Here is a 15,890-nt window from a genome sequence, read left to right as displayed (position 1 = left end):
CGGGTGAGTTAAAATATTAGATGTCGGGGTTCAGGAAAGTCACATTTGAGCAAGAACCTGAAGCGAGGGCGGGGGACACCGGGGCCAACTTCCATCCCTTCGCTCTGTGTTATCTTCCTTGTAAACGCTGCCAGAGGGTCTCTCAGAATCGTAAGGCTTTCTGAGTATTGTAAAACAGAAGAGCCTTTTTTAGTCAAAATTTGCCTGGGTAACATTCCATTTCAGTCATGTTATTTTAAGCATTGGAATAGTCATATAAAAACACGCCGGTTAGAATCTCTCCCCTTTTACTGTAATGTTTATAACTTCAGTTCCCTTTGAAGCAGATATTTCACGTGTTGTCATGGTTTTTTAGAGGCTTGAGAAAGTTATCTGCAACGTCTTCTGAGGCTTGAACACTTTCTGCCATGATTTTCCCTGCTCGTTCTTTTGGTGGCTCAGGGGGGTTTCTTCCCAAGAAAGCACGGCAGAGCGTTAAAGAATAAAAATGTAAAATGGCAGGAAAAGGAAAAAGGAAGAGCCGTTCTTCCACATCAGGAAGTGGACTATGACTTTGTCGGGCTTCTTGACAAAGAAAAGCCCCAGAGAATAGCGGCTTGAGGACAGATGCGTCTTTTCCATGTAAAAGGCGTCTGGGGATGGCGGTCTGCGCCTGGCCTCCCTCCTCCAAACCGCCTCCCGGTTCAGGACGGCCACGAGCGCGCCAGTCATCACACCCATACCCCAGGAAGGAAGACAGGCGACCAGAGTGGTCTGTTCCCTCCCTTTTAAGGACAGTTTGCGGAAAATCCCTCAAATGCTTTCACATTTTTAGCTCCCATAACGACATGACGGGCCAGAATTTAGTCACACTGCCATACCTACCTGTAGTAGAGACTTGGGAATACAGTGAAGGCATTTAGTAGAGAAAAAATAAAATCATTAAAAACCAATAATCTGTTGCTTGGGAGAGAAAGGAGAATAGATGTTGGGAAGCATTTCTAGCAATTTTGCCATAGTTGCCAACCTCGTTTTCTTTTGAAGTTTATGAAGTCTGTAAATCTCAGGAAAATCAGTCATACCTAACTCCTGGGCCCTTGAGAAACTACAGTTTTAAATGTTCTCATTCTAGTTTTTTAAAAACTCAGAGGAGGAACTCCAATGGGACATTAAGTTAGGTTCTGTCCTCTTTTTCATTCCTGTGTATGTTGCATCTGTCGGCCCCAGGTCACCTGCTTGGAGACTGTCCAGGTAAGCAGGCAAATGAAGGAGGATCTCACAGTTCGTGGCATTTTATAGGAAAAAATAAGTTTTGCATATGCATTTTTTTTCTGTGTGATCGGCCTCTTTTTAACATTTAGCTGTGTATTTTAAATTTATAGCAACTATAAACCCTCCACATCGAAATTAACAAAGTCTTGTGAACTTCATCATGTCATCCCAGCTTTGAAGCCAACAGGCAGATTATTCTCTTTGGTTCACGATTTGAGTTTCTTATTGTTTTTGAAGAAAACAGTCATTTGCACGAACCACTTATTAATTTAAGAACTATTTGCCTGACATCATGAATACTTTCAAACTTTTTTAAAAAAGATTTTGATTTTATTCATTTTTCAAGAGTGGGGAAGTGAGGTAGAAAGAGAACCTCTCGCAGTACCTGGCCCGCAACCCAGGCCTGTGCCCTGACTGGGAATCAGACCAGCGACCTTTTGGTTCACAGGCTGGCGCTCAGTCCACTGAGCCACACCAGAATGGGCATCAAATGTTTTGAAATAGTTTTCAACCATGTGGTCTCTGAAATAATTGGAAGGGAAGGAATAAAAAATATTGTGGCATTCCCAACTTTTTAGATAATTTATCATTTTAGTATTTGGCAAACTGGCAGAGTATTTTCAATTCCATGAGCATTATGTAATAAGACATGTAATAAAGTATTAGGTTCGAGATCAGTATGTCTTCTCCTGTGTGTGTGTGTGTGTGTGAGAGAGAGAGAGAGAGAATGTGTGTGTGTGTATGTGTGTGAGTGTGCGTGCAGAGGTGCCACTTTATCAGCACACGAGTGGGAAGAGGTTTCTTTATAAAAACAATAAACTGGGGAAATATCCCCTTTGAGGCGGTTCACATGGGGTTAGACTTAAAGCTTATTGGGGGCTGACTAGATATCAGCTCTACTTTTCATTTTTTGGGGGGTTCCTAGTTGAGACCACTCTTACCCCCCAACTGAGTCACTCCCCTTTCCCACTATCTCCTGCCTCCTTCTCTTTCTCCTTGCTCAGCTAATCGCATCTACCTGCAGAACACAGCCTTCACTTCCCATTTCCACTTTCCAAGGGAGCTGCATGGCATGCCTGCTCTGTGCCCTTTATTGGAACATTCGTGATCTGATCAGTTTATGGGGAGTTTACCTTTCTGTCCTGAGAAATGAATAAAATTCAACTTTCCACTAAATAGATTAGGGCCTCTTAGCCTTTTTCTGTGCCGTGGAATACTTTTTTTTAATGCATAAAACAAATTGAGATTACAAGGAAACCGATCACCCAGTAAGTAACAAGCTAGTGGTAGGTCTAATGGCCACCATGATTTTGCAGCCATGATGAGCACAGACCGTATTTTGAGACGTATACAACCTTGTTCTAAGAAACCTATGCTTTCTCCTGGTGCCAAAGCCACGGGTCTGTTAATACTATGTGGTTTTTGTTTTTGTCCTTCACTACCATGATAATTGATGTAAAAGGCACATTTCAGTTAAAGGTTAGTGAAATAAGGATATATTTTCTTTCCTTTTGAGCTCACAGACCCCTAGAGGGTATGGGACCCCAGATGTGAAGCACCCTCACTAGACTGTTAGCTCCTTGGTGCAGAGACAGCGAGGCTCAGCCCAGAGTCTGACATTACGTGAAACACAGTGTAAGAAAACTGACATTTATCCATTACTTAGGAATCTTGCTGGGCCTTTTTGTTCCTTAGCTCATTGACTCTCCAGTGAGAAATACTACCCTGTATTTCTTAAAAAAAAAAAAATATATATATATATAATATATATATATATATATATATATATATATTTTACTTATTAATTTTAGCAGGGGGAAGAGAGAAACATTGATTCGTTGTTCTACTTGTTCATGCACTCATTGATTGATTCTTGTTTGTGCCCTGACTGGGGGTTGAATCCGCAGCCTTGGGGTATCAGGAAGTCGCTCTAACCAATGGAGCTCCCCGGCCAGGGCCTCCCCTGTATTTTTCAGATGAGGAAATGGGGACTCAAGAGCATAGCTAGAGCGGAATTTAAACTCGGGTCTGTTTGACTCCAAAGTCCATGTTCTTTCCACCACACATTGTGGCCTCTTACAAAACTTTTCTAGGTCCAGAGAAGAACACAAGTGAAGGTGTTGCAGACAGCTGATGTCTCCAAATTTCCTAAAGAGACTCAAAACTTTGCTAATTTTCTCACAACTCAGCGAATCTAGCTTACACAGATACCTAGTTAAACATTTATGAAAATTTCTTCATTTAAACGTAGGGTGATTTTGTTACTCTAAGCATAGATTTCTACCCATGGAGATGAGACTGGTCCTCGCACTGACCAAGACTTGGGTAAGTCCGAGAAGCTGTATTGCATTTTCTACTGTAAAGAACTTTTTCCACTAAGGAATCACGTTGATCATACACAATAAGTGGAAGATATTTTGACAATTATATAACTAATGTTTTCTGCAACATGGCTGAGAATTTGTTCTCGTAACAATCAAATGTTCTAGCCTCTCTTTGCAGGAAGCTCACCCATTTTCTAAAACTTCAAGCACACGTCCCCCAGCAGACCTTAAGCCAGCTGAACCTGTTGTCATTTTCTTCAGCAAAGAACCTTTAACTTGCCTTATGTGGCAAATGTCCCCCTCTAGGTCCCCCCTGCTGTCTGGCCTCGCTGTGCTAGGCGGGACGCTGGGCCTCTGAGCCTCGTTGGAGGAAGTGGCTGCTTGTTCTTCAGGCTCCTTGGTTTGCTCCCTCGTGACCCTTGTCCCAAAGTCCATCTGTTCTCTTCCGGCTTCCCTCCTGTCCCTCCCAGCCCCCAACAGGCGATCTGTGCTCATTCTCCCAGGAAGAGAGAGGACGGAAGTCCCCTCCATCCCTCGTCTTTGCCATCAGAACCTCTCTGCAGCTCTGTTTTCCACGTCTCCCTCTGCTCTGATTTCTAAGACAAATCACGGTGCTCCGGGTGACCTTTCCTCCTGGATTTCAATAATCGCCACACCCCCCACCGCCCCTCTCGGCTCTGTTCCCAAAAGTGATCCATATGCTGTTCTTTAAAATTAGAGTTTTTTCCTCATTCTTGTGACTCCCTGTGTGCGCACTTCTATCCCCTGCTCCCTTTCCTCGCCGGATGTCGTGGGCTGGTCGTCTACCGTCGCGGGCTGGTCGTCTACCATCGCGGCCCCGGGGCCCACGCGTGCCTTCGGCTTCTGAAATCGGGTTTCTCTCCCTACCAGCCTCCCGACAACTGTTCTCCAGAAGGTCACTAGGCCTCTCGTTTGTCAAATCCAGTGACCTTCTCTCTGATCTAATTCCTGAGGCTGGAGAATCTGACCTTGTTCATCACCATATGCTCGAGGCTCACTGCCCTCCCTGGGCTCCCAGAACACTTTGCATCTGCTGTCTTTTTGACCAATCTTTTTCTCCTCCTCAGGTCGTTCTTCCTTTTCTTTCCCACTCCTGTGGCTTCAAGTGGTAACTTCGACATGGAGCAGTCCCTGGAGTTTCTCCCCAGCATCCCCCGGGCTGGCCGCACATTGCCTCCCGAGCCCAGGAGATCCACAGGGCTGATCAATAGTTACCATCTCCTCTCAGCTGGTGCTTCTTCTGGGTGTCCCGTTGTCCACCACGCCACCATCACTCAGAGCTCTCCGACTTCTTCCTCTGCCTCCGAGTCTGACACAAGGAAACTGAACATCCCACTGTCACCCTGTTTCACTTCGGTCTTCTCCTTCCCACTCCCATAGCTTCTGTGGTTTTAAGTCCTTGTCTCTTTAATCGGTTTCTCTGTTCCTGGTTCTAATTCTACCCTCCTTTGTCCCACAGGCATTCCAGGTGAAGGTACAGCTCTGGCACTTTCCAGCTCAAAACCTTTGCATAGCTTTCTACTAGTATACAGACCCACAACCTGGCATTCAAGGCCTTCCCAATAAAGCGGAAAAAGTAAAACGGAACTACTGTATATCTTCTACACGTAGTTTGGGAAGCACCTGGAATAAAAGCCAAAAGAAACTAATTGTCAACGTAACTACACTGTCCCTACAATTTAGTACAAGGGTTCTAAGAAAACGTAAAAAACCAGTGGATACTGTTTTCCCCAATGAAATATTTCTCAGAAATAAATGTAAGCAGAATAATTTGATCTCTGTGTCAAAGAGCACAAATCAGCTCCTTGCCTGTGACGATGTTATCTGCTGCGTTTGTGGGCATATGTTTTTCTCAAATATGGTGCGGTGGGAAGCGGACTTGACCAGGAAATCGAGAGCTTTATTTTCTAATTCCAGACCTAGATGGCCTGGCTTCTAGTAAACCACTTCAAGTCTCTAGGCATTAGTTTCCACCTCTGCAAACCGAGGGGGCGGAGTCGGTCCTAACTGGCTGAGTACTAGGGTCCCCTGGGGAGTGTGTGGTCGGTGACATGCCACGCTCAGGCTCTCCTCCTAGGATTGTTTTGGTAGGTCTGGGACTTGAAAAAGCTCTCCGACCATTCTAATGTGTAGCCAGGGCTGAGAACCACTGGCCTGGCATCCGACATCTTTCCGGCTCTAACCAAGTCATTTTGAGATTTGCTCTTTCCCCCCAAGAGAATTTTCACTTGGATGTCCTTAGCACATTCCACCTCCTGTTAGAATAATGGTGATTGTCGTCTCGCCCCCTTTCCTGTGCTTACTCATCTTTGATGCTTCTCGTTCCTCCGCACGTGGTTCTGACATTCGGTTTGTGAAACGGAGCGAAGCGTTAATAAGCCTCACCCAGACAAGACCCTCTTCCCCTAACAGGATCCACGGTGCTCAAACGCAACAAAAACGCCCCCGTCTGCGGTTCTTGTTCACTCGTAGCTGAGCTGCTTTGCAGCGGAGCTTCAGGAAGGGGAAGCTGAGGCACTCGGAAGCGTTTAAAATGTTTTCACAGTGAAATGTTGGTTGAACCACTGTCCTTACACAGTGACGCGGTGCTTCATCTACATTTGTGTTAATTGCAGGTCTGAGACTGTGCTCCATTTTAAAGGCAAATGACTTGCAGTTGAAACTCGCTTTACTGAGGCGTCCTTGAGCAAAGAACGTTGCTCTGGGAACGGGGCTGTGAGCGTCAGACAGACCGGCGAGCACGGAAGCCGCGGTCGGCGAGGGGAAGCGCACGCACGCCGGCGCCACGGTCCCGCGGAGACTCGGACTGACGCTACGGACGGCTTTGCCAAAGGCAGTCTCCCTCCACGTTTTACAAACCTGATTAAACCGAGCAGCGCAGCCTTCCTGGTGGACGTGGGGGTGTCCGACACAACCGCCCAATGCCCTTGGGCAGCGCTCCCGTTCAGCAGGTAACTTGTAAAAAGCTTTAGAATTTTAAAAAGTGTCTCTGTTTTATGGTCTTCCAAATTCTTGAAATAAAATTCGAAGTATGAAAAATGCAAGGCGACGTCCCACTGGGAAAAAACAAACTTCTCCGGCCCGACAGACTTAACACACTCAGGGGTTTTAGCAAACGGCCACCTCTCCGACTCTTCGGCCGCACTTACAAGATAAAAGAAATGCACACAACACACCCGACCGCGTTGTCCTTAGAGCCTGGGCACTGGGAATTCTCCTGGCAGGGTTTTTTCATGGCTGTAATTTACACTCTGCCTTACATTTACAATTTACAGAAAGGTAAGCATCTCTAAATTAGGAAATAGAAATTAAAAAAACCTTTATTGAGCTACAACTGGCATATAACTCCATGGCTTTTCATCATGCATATATGTACATATACATATAATACAGAGTAGAAATACATACACACACCGCTTCGAAGGCAAAAAAAAACAGGCAGTGTAAAAACATACAAAAATTAGTCCCGCACAAAGAGCCTAGACATGTATCATCCTGGTGTTCGGGAGAAAAAGGGCAGCCGACTCCGCAAGTCCGTAGTCACCGGGGAGACGCGAGCCTCGGGGGCTGACTTCTAAGCCCGGTGAGTCCGGGGCAGAGAAGGGAAAAGAGCAGTCGCACATCCCGCGAGAACACGCCCCGTCCCATTCCCCGCCCTCCCCCCGCAACCCCCGGGCCCCAGGCCGCGACGTCTGCGTGCCCCCGCACGCCGCCGGAGCCGCAGCCCCGCTCGTCCGCCGCCTCACAATCGGGCCGGGCGCCGGCGTGACGCCAGCGTTCTGCGGCCCGCCTCCTGCGCCCGGAAAGAAGCGGCCTCCCATTGGCTGCGCCGGCGGCGGCCTCGGGGCCAATGATAGTGCGGCGAGCAGCAGGGTCCCGCCTTGACGTCGCGCTGCTCGCCGTGGGGTTGATTTGGCTTCGGGGCCGCTCACCGCCGCCATTGCGATCCCGCAGCGCCCGAGGTCGTCCCCCCTCTTCTCTACCCCCGCCCCCTGCACCCCCCCCGCCTCCGCACCCCCTCTCCGCCCCCGGCAGCCGGGAGCCGCGCGCGGGCCCGCGGAGACCATGTCCTGACTGAGAGGAGAGGGCGGAGGCGGCGCCGGGGGAGGCGGAGAGGGGCCGGGCTCGGCTCGTCGCCGCGGACTGCTCGGGAGTCGTCGCCGCCGCCGCCGCCGCCAGGCGCCGAGGTTTGGACGGGGAGGGGGAGGAGGAGCAGGAGCTGGAGGAGGAGCCGCCGCCGCCGCCGCCAGGTAAGCGGGCCTCGGGAGGGCGCTCCGCCGCAGGCCCCCCGCAGCCCCGCCGCGGCCTGCTCGGCTTCTCGCCCCCGGACCGCCAGGCGCGGGGAGGCGCGGGGACGGGGCCTGGCCTGCCGCCGCCGCGCTTCCATTTTGGGCTTCCCCCGGCGCGGGACAGGCCCGATCCGTGGGAGGTGGGTCCGGCCGGCTTGTTTACCGACCGTGGATCAGCCGCGGCTGGACGCGCCGCCCGCCCGCCGCCTCTCTTCCGCCAGCTTCTCCCCCTGCCCTCGGCTTCGCTTCCTGCCCCTCCCGGGGGCCGGGGGATGCGTGTGGGATTCGCGCCCGCTCGGCGGGAGGCCCCAACACACTCGGCCCGTTGTCACGAGTTGTGCCGGTTTCCGAACTTGGGCTTCTGCCTCCTGGCCGTTTCCTCTCCGCCCCTCCCGCGGTAACCTCGGTGGCTGCCATTTCTGTCTCAAAATGAATGCGGGGGGCGACGGGGCGGGGCGGGGCGGGCCTGCCGCCGGGGGAAGGACTGCCTCGCCGTCTCGCTCCCGCTGACGACGGCCCCTGCGCGGACCCGTGCTTTCCTGCGGGGGAGCTCCGGGTGGGCATCTCGCAGACAAAAGGACTCGGGTGAATCCTTGCATGGAGCGCGGCGGACGGGCGCAGCCTGGAAGTTTGAGCCGGCGCATTATTTTTGAGGGGCTCGGGGGTTGCGATCGTTCCTTGCTGAGAATTGTGCATTTCAGCCCTTTGATTTCCCCTTTTCCCGGACTCCGTAGATGGTCAGGCTAAACGCGGCCCCCTCTTCCCAATATTTTTGATCTGGGTGGCCCACGATGGTGTTAGATTTAACGCACAGAAAGGGGGATTGAGGAGCGCGGTCGAAGAAAAATCTTGAGCTCCTGGGTGTGTTGTATGTGGTAGGAGGAGTGGTTCTGCTCTTAGTGGCCCCTCTAAGCGGCTGCTTCATCACTGGGGTGACCTCAGGGTACCCCCTGTTCGCATCCAGCGGGGGCGACTCCGTGTGCGAGCCACAGGCCTCGGGAAAGTCACCTTAACCCATGTTTGAAAAATAAAGCTGAGTCTCTCCTCGTCATTATTATTAATTCAACGAGGTGCTTTAAAAGAAATGTAGAACCTTGTTCCTCCTTGGTTTTTAGATCTTATGAGTAGACTTGCAGTCACCTCCTTATACTAAAGCTTCATGACGTTTTTATTGGGGTATTAGGGGCTAAGAAGACAGCCATGGTATTTTATTTTAGTCTTTGGGGGAGGATCGTATTTATCATGAGGGGTTTCTATTTCTGTTGCTGTCTCAGCACTTTTTATTAATGCTTCAGAGCATTGAGACACCCATTTATCGACTCTCGAAATGTGTTGGGGTCAGTACGATGAACTCCTTCCTGGTGGCAGAGTCTATGCTCATGGCCTTGACCCAGCTCTGCACGGATCAGGATGATGGCCTGTCGTGTCTGAAGTCCGAGGGTGACCGCGGTTTTGGACTCATAGACGGGTCGCACAGTGTTTGCGGTCAGTTGCCCCGTGTGTAACTGATACGGTGAGAGCTGTTTGCTGTGCTTCCTACTCACCCTGCTTTTGTAATAAGTGGAAACTAAATAAACGGGGCTGCAAAAGTAGACCACGTTGTTTAACTTGGTCCACGGTGACTTTCCGAGGGTTGCTCCTGTCCTTCCTCCCCCAGGGATGACCTCCTGCGCCTGGGCTTTGAGCACGTTTTCCCCAGGGACGTGGTCCTTCATTTGGGACATTGGTGCTCTGCTCATACTCTAGGTAAATGAGATCTGCCCATGGTAACATCCTTCCCTCCTCACATCACAGCCCAACGACTTCCAGACACTCCTTATTCCACGCAGTCTCGTTGAAGCTCCTTGGCGTGGTGGTCAGGGTTCTCTGTAATCTGGCCCTGATCCGTTCTTCACACTTCACTCTTTACTTCTGACCTTCGTGAGTCCTTGGTTGCAGCCACACGAGTTTGTTACCGGGAAGGGCCTCTGGTTGGCCTTGCCTTACGCCCTTCTCTCTGTCTTCAGCCATCCTTCACGTGCGTTCGTGGATATGCTTTACTCTGGGCCCAGTGGATCCCTGTCTCCTGAGAAACCTTTGTGACGACTTCACCCCAAGGGATCATTCACTCCTTGCTTGTGTAGGACTCTTTCGCCTTTTTTTGTTTTCCCTTAGCATGTGCTAGCCTGGATTTCAATTTATCTTTTTAAGTCTTTATTCTGCTTCCCTATTCTATTTTTAGGACTTCTGAGAAATGGGTATGAACCCTAAACCTTGTATCTGTAGAGACCACGTATCACTTACTCAGCACTGAAGATACACACGCCTAGTCTGACAAAGTACTTTTGGTTATAGAGGTAATTCTGGGATAGGCAGTTTGTACTCTTCTAAGTATTGGAGAGTCGGGGACTTTGATGATTTATGGGACAAAACGTGAAATTATGGCTGTCTCTAAAAAAAGTTCGGGTCAGTGTGTTTATATTATTAGCACAGTTTTATTTCAATAGGATACTCAACCTTTTGATTATCATCATGTCTTATTATTCAAATAAAAATTAGTACTGCAGTTCCATAGTTACTTCAGATTTGAGTCTGGGTAGTTCCTTCCTTCTGAGTTTGGTACCCGTGGTGCTCAGGGTGGTCATTTTGTATTTGTTGTGTATAGGTAACGTGTGGCATCATGGGAAGGAGGAAATAATCTGTAGTCTCAGTTTGCATCCTTAACCTCAGATGTTGGCAGCATGTGTCATTGGTCACCAGGCAGATGAGACTCAGCAGAATGTGATTCACTGCTGCCTGTCAACACTGGAGAGAACAAACAAGCTGGTCCATAGTGTTTTGTATACAATGGGCAATGCGTGTAATTATGGCGTCCGCGGGGTGGATGCGGATGTAGTTGGGAAGTAGGTGTGTGTGTTTCTGGTGTGTTGTGTGTGAGTAAAAGGCCTGGCATTTTATGGACACATAGTCTCTTAGCAGTAAACCACCTTGATTGCATCTCTGTGGAAACTTGTCCCCTTCCTCCAGTTCATCAAAATACTTTTCCTTCAAAATTGATTGAGTGAAGCTTCAGAAACCTTTTTAGCATAACTGAAGCTAAAATTAGTCTGTTAATAAACTTTCCAGAAATGCCAGACATTTTTACATAGTCTACTTGCATTTGTAAAAGGTACTTTCGTAGAATTAGACCAGTAATTTCACCACTTGAGAAATTTGGATCAGTTAGCATTCTTTGCTTTCTAGGAGGGTGATCTTTTGGTTAAGATGAAATTTTCGACAAGAGCCATCAGTTTGGATTTTAAAATGGAGGTTGTCTGATAAATTGAATAGAAAGTTGATAATTTTTTAGCTGCCTAGTGAAATTAAAAAAAAAGAAAAGATTTTGTTTTTAGAGAAAGGGGAAGGGAGGGAGAAAGAGTGAGGGAAACATCCATCTGTGAGAGATACATTGATCAGTTGCCACTTCCATTCCCCCAGCTGGGGACCTGGCCTGCAGCCCAGGCCTGTGTCCTGACTGGGAATCGAACTGACGGACCTTTGGTTCACAGGCCGGCACTCAGTCCACTGAGCCACACCAGCTTGGGCAGTTTTCTATATTTTTATAGTTCATGTTAATAATGACAAACTGTCCCACTCCCTCCTCAACCAACACAACACAATTTCTTTTTCACCCTTTGGTAAGTTAAATTTTTAGGTGGATTGAATTCACATAAATAAAAATATTTGGGTAGATAAGGCATTTTTGGAAATCTTTTGTGTATTGTGGGGAAGGGAAAATTCCTCTTTCCTTCCCCTGTTTCTTTTGGCTGGCCGAATTATCAAATCAATAAGAGGTAGGTTGACAAAAGAAATACTTACATAAAATTTAATTTCTTGTGCATGGGAACCCCCCATACATGAGAGAGTCAGAGACCTACATGCAGGAGAGGTTCAGATATAGAAAGGGGAGTGGAGATATAGTAGAAGACATGCTGAGCTAAGGTCAAGGTGAGGTGCTCTTGGAGAGTCAAAAGGTCATTGCAGGATGAGAAGACAGGGCAAATAGAAAGTTGCCTTTTTGTATGAATAGATCAGAGGAAGTTAACTCTGAGAACTTCTTAAGGTCAAGGCCTCTTAATTTAAAATGTTCTAGGTACCTAAGGGTGGGGACAGAAGGTGAGCCTGAAGCTAAAATTGCCTTTAGCGCAGGATAATCTGCATACCACTGAGGCACATCTTGGAGTGCCCCCCTTTTTCCCCTTATTTAAAAAAAAAAAAAACAGCTTCATTGAGGTTTGTTTCATGTACTGTGAAATTCATCTTTTGAAGTATACACCTGTCTGACCAGCGCCACCATCCAGACGTTTTCATCACCCTAAAAAGAGATCCTGTACTCCTTAGCAGTCATTTCTTCCTTTGCCCCGAGTTCCTGGCAACCATGGATCTACTTTCTTCTATAGATTAATACTCCGTTGTGTTTATCTTTTTGATTAATAGATACTTAGGTTGTTTCCAGTTTTTGTCTATTAAATTTGTAAATTTGTGTACAAGTTCTTGTGTAGAATATGTTTTTCTCTTGGGTGTACACCTAGGAGTGGAATTGCTGGGTCATGTAGTCTGTGTTTAACCTTTGGACCTGCCAGACTGTTTTCCAAAGTGGTTGCTCCATTTCACATTCCGGTCAGCAAGATGAGGGTTCTAGGCCTCTGCACCCTCCAGTGACACCTGTTACCGTTGGGCTTCCTTAGTATCACCGTCCTGGGGAAGTGGCATCTCCTCCTTTTTATTGGCATTTTCTTCATGGTATTGAGCATCTCTTTTTTGGGCCATTTGTATATCTTCTTTCTCGTCGTCGGCAGCCGTCCGTCTCGAGAGACGATGGGGTAGCTTCTTAAGAGTCTATCTGCACCGCCGAGAATGGCTGTGCAGTCCGACTCGGGAGTGACACGGTATCTGTCTCCTCCCGTGTTGAATCGACATCTTGCGATGATGCTGGAGTGTCCTCTCCAGTGAAGCTGAAGCTACAGAGCCTGGGAAGGGTGATATGGAGGGTCTGCTGTTGCCCATGCAGCAGACCCCCCCCTCTCTTCGCAGCTGAAGGGTCCAAGGGAAAGACGGAGTCAATACAGCTTGGCTTCAGGTGCGCCGCAGGAGTTGCCGGTGTTGACTACAACGTCAAACCGCCTTAGGGACTCCGGCTCCGGATTTTCTGTCGGGGTTTACTCCCTTAGCCTTTCCCCTGAAGAGGTATGCCGCAAGGCAGCGGAGGTTTTTTGGAGTCAGAGTTTTCCTTCTCTGTATATCTTCTTTAGAGAAGTGAATATTCTAATATTTTGCCCATTTTCCAGTTGGGTTATTTGTCTATTGTTGAGTTGTACGAGCTCTTTATATATTCTGGGTACAAGTCAGGTAAATGATTTGAAGACACTTTCTCTTTTGTGAGTTGCATTTTCACTTTCTTGAGGTGGCCTTTGAAGCACAAAAGGTTTTAATTTAGATGCAGTCCAATTTATCCATGTTTTCTTTTGCCACTTATGCTTTTGGTGCCATCTTTAAGAAATCATTGTCTAATCCATGGTCAGGAAAATGCACAGTTGTGTTTTCTTCTAAGAATTTTAGTTCTTACAACCTTTGTAATAATTTGGACTTGTTTTGTGTATTGTATGAGATACAAACACACTGACCCAAAAAGTTTTCTGAGACAGCCATAATTTCACATGTTTTGTCCCATAAATCATCAAAGTCCCCGAAACTCCAATACTTGAAGAGTACGAACTGCCTATCCCAGACTTACCTCTATAACCAAAAGTACTTTGTCAGACTAGGCGTGTTTATCTTCAGCGCTGAGTAAGTGATACGTGGTCTCTATAGATGCAGGGTTTAGGGTTCATGTGCGTTTCACAGAGATCTTAAACATCAAATAGGGAAGCAGAATAAAGACAAAAAGGTAAATTGAAATCCAGGCTAGCACATGCTAAGGGAAAGAGTGGGAGTGCGTCCCTATGCAGACGCAACCATACGAGCGAAGCCAGGAAAGCCCCGTGTGTAAGGACCAGCGGAGGGCTCAGTGTGGCTGATGTGTGCGGATGTGGCTGGAAAGGCACTCTGGGCCCTGCAGTGAGCGCCTGCTCGGGGCCTGACCCCCGTTCCCCCTGCTGCCAGAATTGCCAGGGGGCTGGAAATGAGAAAGGAGGGGAGTGATCTTCCTCAGTGTGAAAGAGTCCTCGCCACCCTGCGCGCGCGTGTATGTATGTCTTAGGAGGATATGTTGGGGACATTTTTTTTGCATTGAGTTGAAATCTGAGGGCATTATTTTTATAGAAACTTATTCAGCAAATTAATAGTTATTGGTTACCTACTATATGATCTGAGGTTGTTTAGGATTTTCAAAAAATAAATTATGAAAAACACTCACAAAAGCTACTGAAATTAAAACATTTAGTAATGACCTATTCGGAGTTTGGCATTTGAGAAAGTAACTGTACTAGATGTTGAGATAACCCTGTGAACAAGACCACGTCTGTTACTTGTGTCGACATTCTAGTCAAGGAGCAAATGAGAAAAGAGGGCCAGTGGTGATGAGTGCTGTGCTGATGGTGAAAGGGCGGGGAGGGAGTGGGGAACGAGCTGACTGGTCACGGAGGCCCTTGCTCGGGAGGTGCTGTGTGAGCCTAGGTCTCAGTGACAGTAGCTGGCCATGTTGAAGGCTGTGGGAAGAGCATTCTAGGCAGAGGAGACAAAACTCTTTAAAAAAAAATTAATTATTTATTTATCTTTAGAGAGAGGGGAAAGGAGAAAGAGAGGGAGAGAAACAGCACTGTGTGGTTGCCTCTCACGCGCGCCCCCAACTGGGAACCTGATGTGCTACCTAGTCACGTGCCCTGACTGGGAATCGAACCAGCGACACTTGGTTTGCAGGCCGACACTCAATCCACTGAGCCACAGCAGCCAGGGCCTGAGACAAAACTCTTAAGGTGAGAGAATGAGCTTGTTGTATAATGAACATAACAAAACCCACTTTTATATAAAGATTTGCAAGAAAGACTGGGGAGTTTTAATTTTATTCTGAGTGGATTGGGGAGCCATTAGAGGATTTCCAGGCCTTGCGGGTGACTTGATTTACGTCTCTGAGGATTCATCTGGCTTCTATGGGAGGCTGTGAAAATGTGAACGTATTCTGTAAACAGCAAGGTGTGCGGTGTGATGTGGATGTATTCTTCCCTAGCACTGTTTGAAAGTTGTTTGCAGACTTGATACCCTTTATCCCTAAATATCTCAGTGTGTATTTTGTACAGAACAAGGGCTTTCTCTTACATAACTATAATATAATGATCAGAATCAGGAAACACTATTGTCTAATACTGTTATGTAATTCTTAATGAGTTTCTGCAAATTGTATTCAAATTTAGCCAGTCGTCCCATTAATGCCTTTTATAAAGACAAAAGGAAATCTCATCATGTGTTGCAGTCTGTTACCGCGTTTTTAATAAGCTCCTTTAATTGGAACAGTAAAGTATTTCTTTGTTTTTCACGATAATTGATTTTTTGAACAATACAGGACTAGTTATTTTATAGAAGGTCTCTTGCCCTGGCTGGTGTGGCTCAGTGGATTGAGCGCCGGCCCAGGAACCGAAAGGTCACCAGTGTGAATCCCAGTCAGGGCTCGTGCCTGGGTTGCGGGCCAGCTCCCCATTTGGGGGTGCGTGTGAGGCAGCTGATCCAAGTGTCTCTTGCACATCGAGTTTTCGCTCCCTTTTTCTCCCTCCCTTCCACTCTCTCTAAAAATAAGTAATTTAACAATAAATAAAGTTTTTTTTTTTTTTTTTTTTTTTTTTTTAAGTCTCAGTAGAGAATGTCTGATGTTTTTTCATGATTAGAGTTAGAATATGCACTCTTGGGTAAGAATACGGCAGAGGTGATGTTGTGTCCTTGGTACGGCATATCAGAGGCGGGCGGTGGGATTGGTTACTGGTGTGGGGAACTTAGGTCGGTCCCGGTGTCTGCCTGGCTTTATAACATACCAGGTATCGTTGAGGAGGGAAACTTG

The 15,890-nt window shown here is 47.5% G+C and overlaps 1 protein-coding gene across 2 annotated transcripts in view; it reads left to right on the top strand.

The window, feature by feature from the left end:
- The first annotated feature begins 7,626 nt into the window (after positions 1–7,626).
- The window catches only part of ZRANB1 (zinc finger RANBP2-type containing 1), a 49,696-nt gene continuing 41,432 nt past the window's right edge, over positions 7,627–15,890 (top strand). The window contains exon 1 of one of the 2 annotated variants that reach the window (XM_090278699.1): positions 7,627–7,846. The gene's annotated coding sequence lies outside the window, so the exon portion shown is untranslated. The remainder of the gene's footprint in view (positions 7,847–15,890) is intronic. The other variant, XM_090278700.1, reaches the window with a different exon arrangement.

Source organism: Furipterus horrens, unplaced genomic scaffold, assembly GCF_987537825.1.
Source record: "Furipterus horrens unplaced genomic scaffold, mFurHor1.1.pri manual_scaffold_5, whole genome shotgun sequence".
In the NCBI taxonomy this organism is placed as follows: Eukaryota; Metazoa; Chordata; class Mammalia; order Chiroptera; family Furipteridae; genus Furipterus; species Furipterus horrens.
Note: the sequence above shows the minus strand (reverse complement) of the source record. Positions and strands in the feature narration are given on the sequence as shown.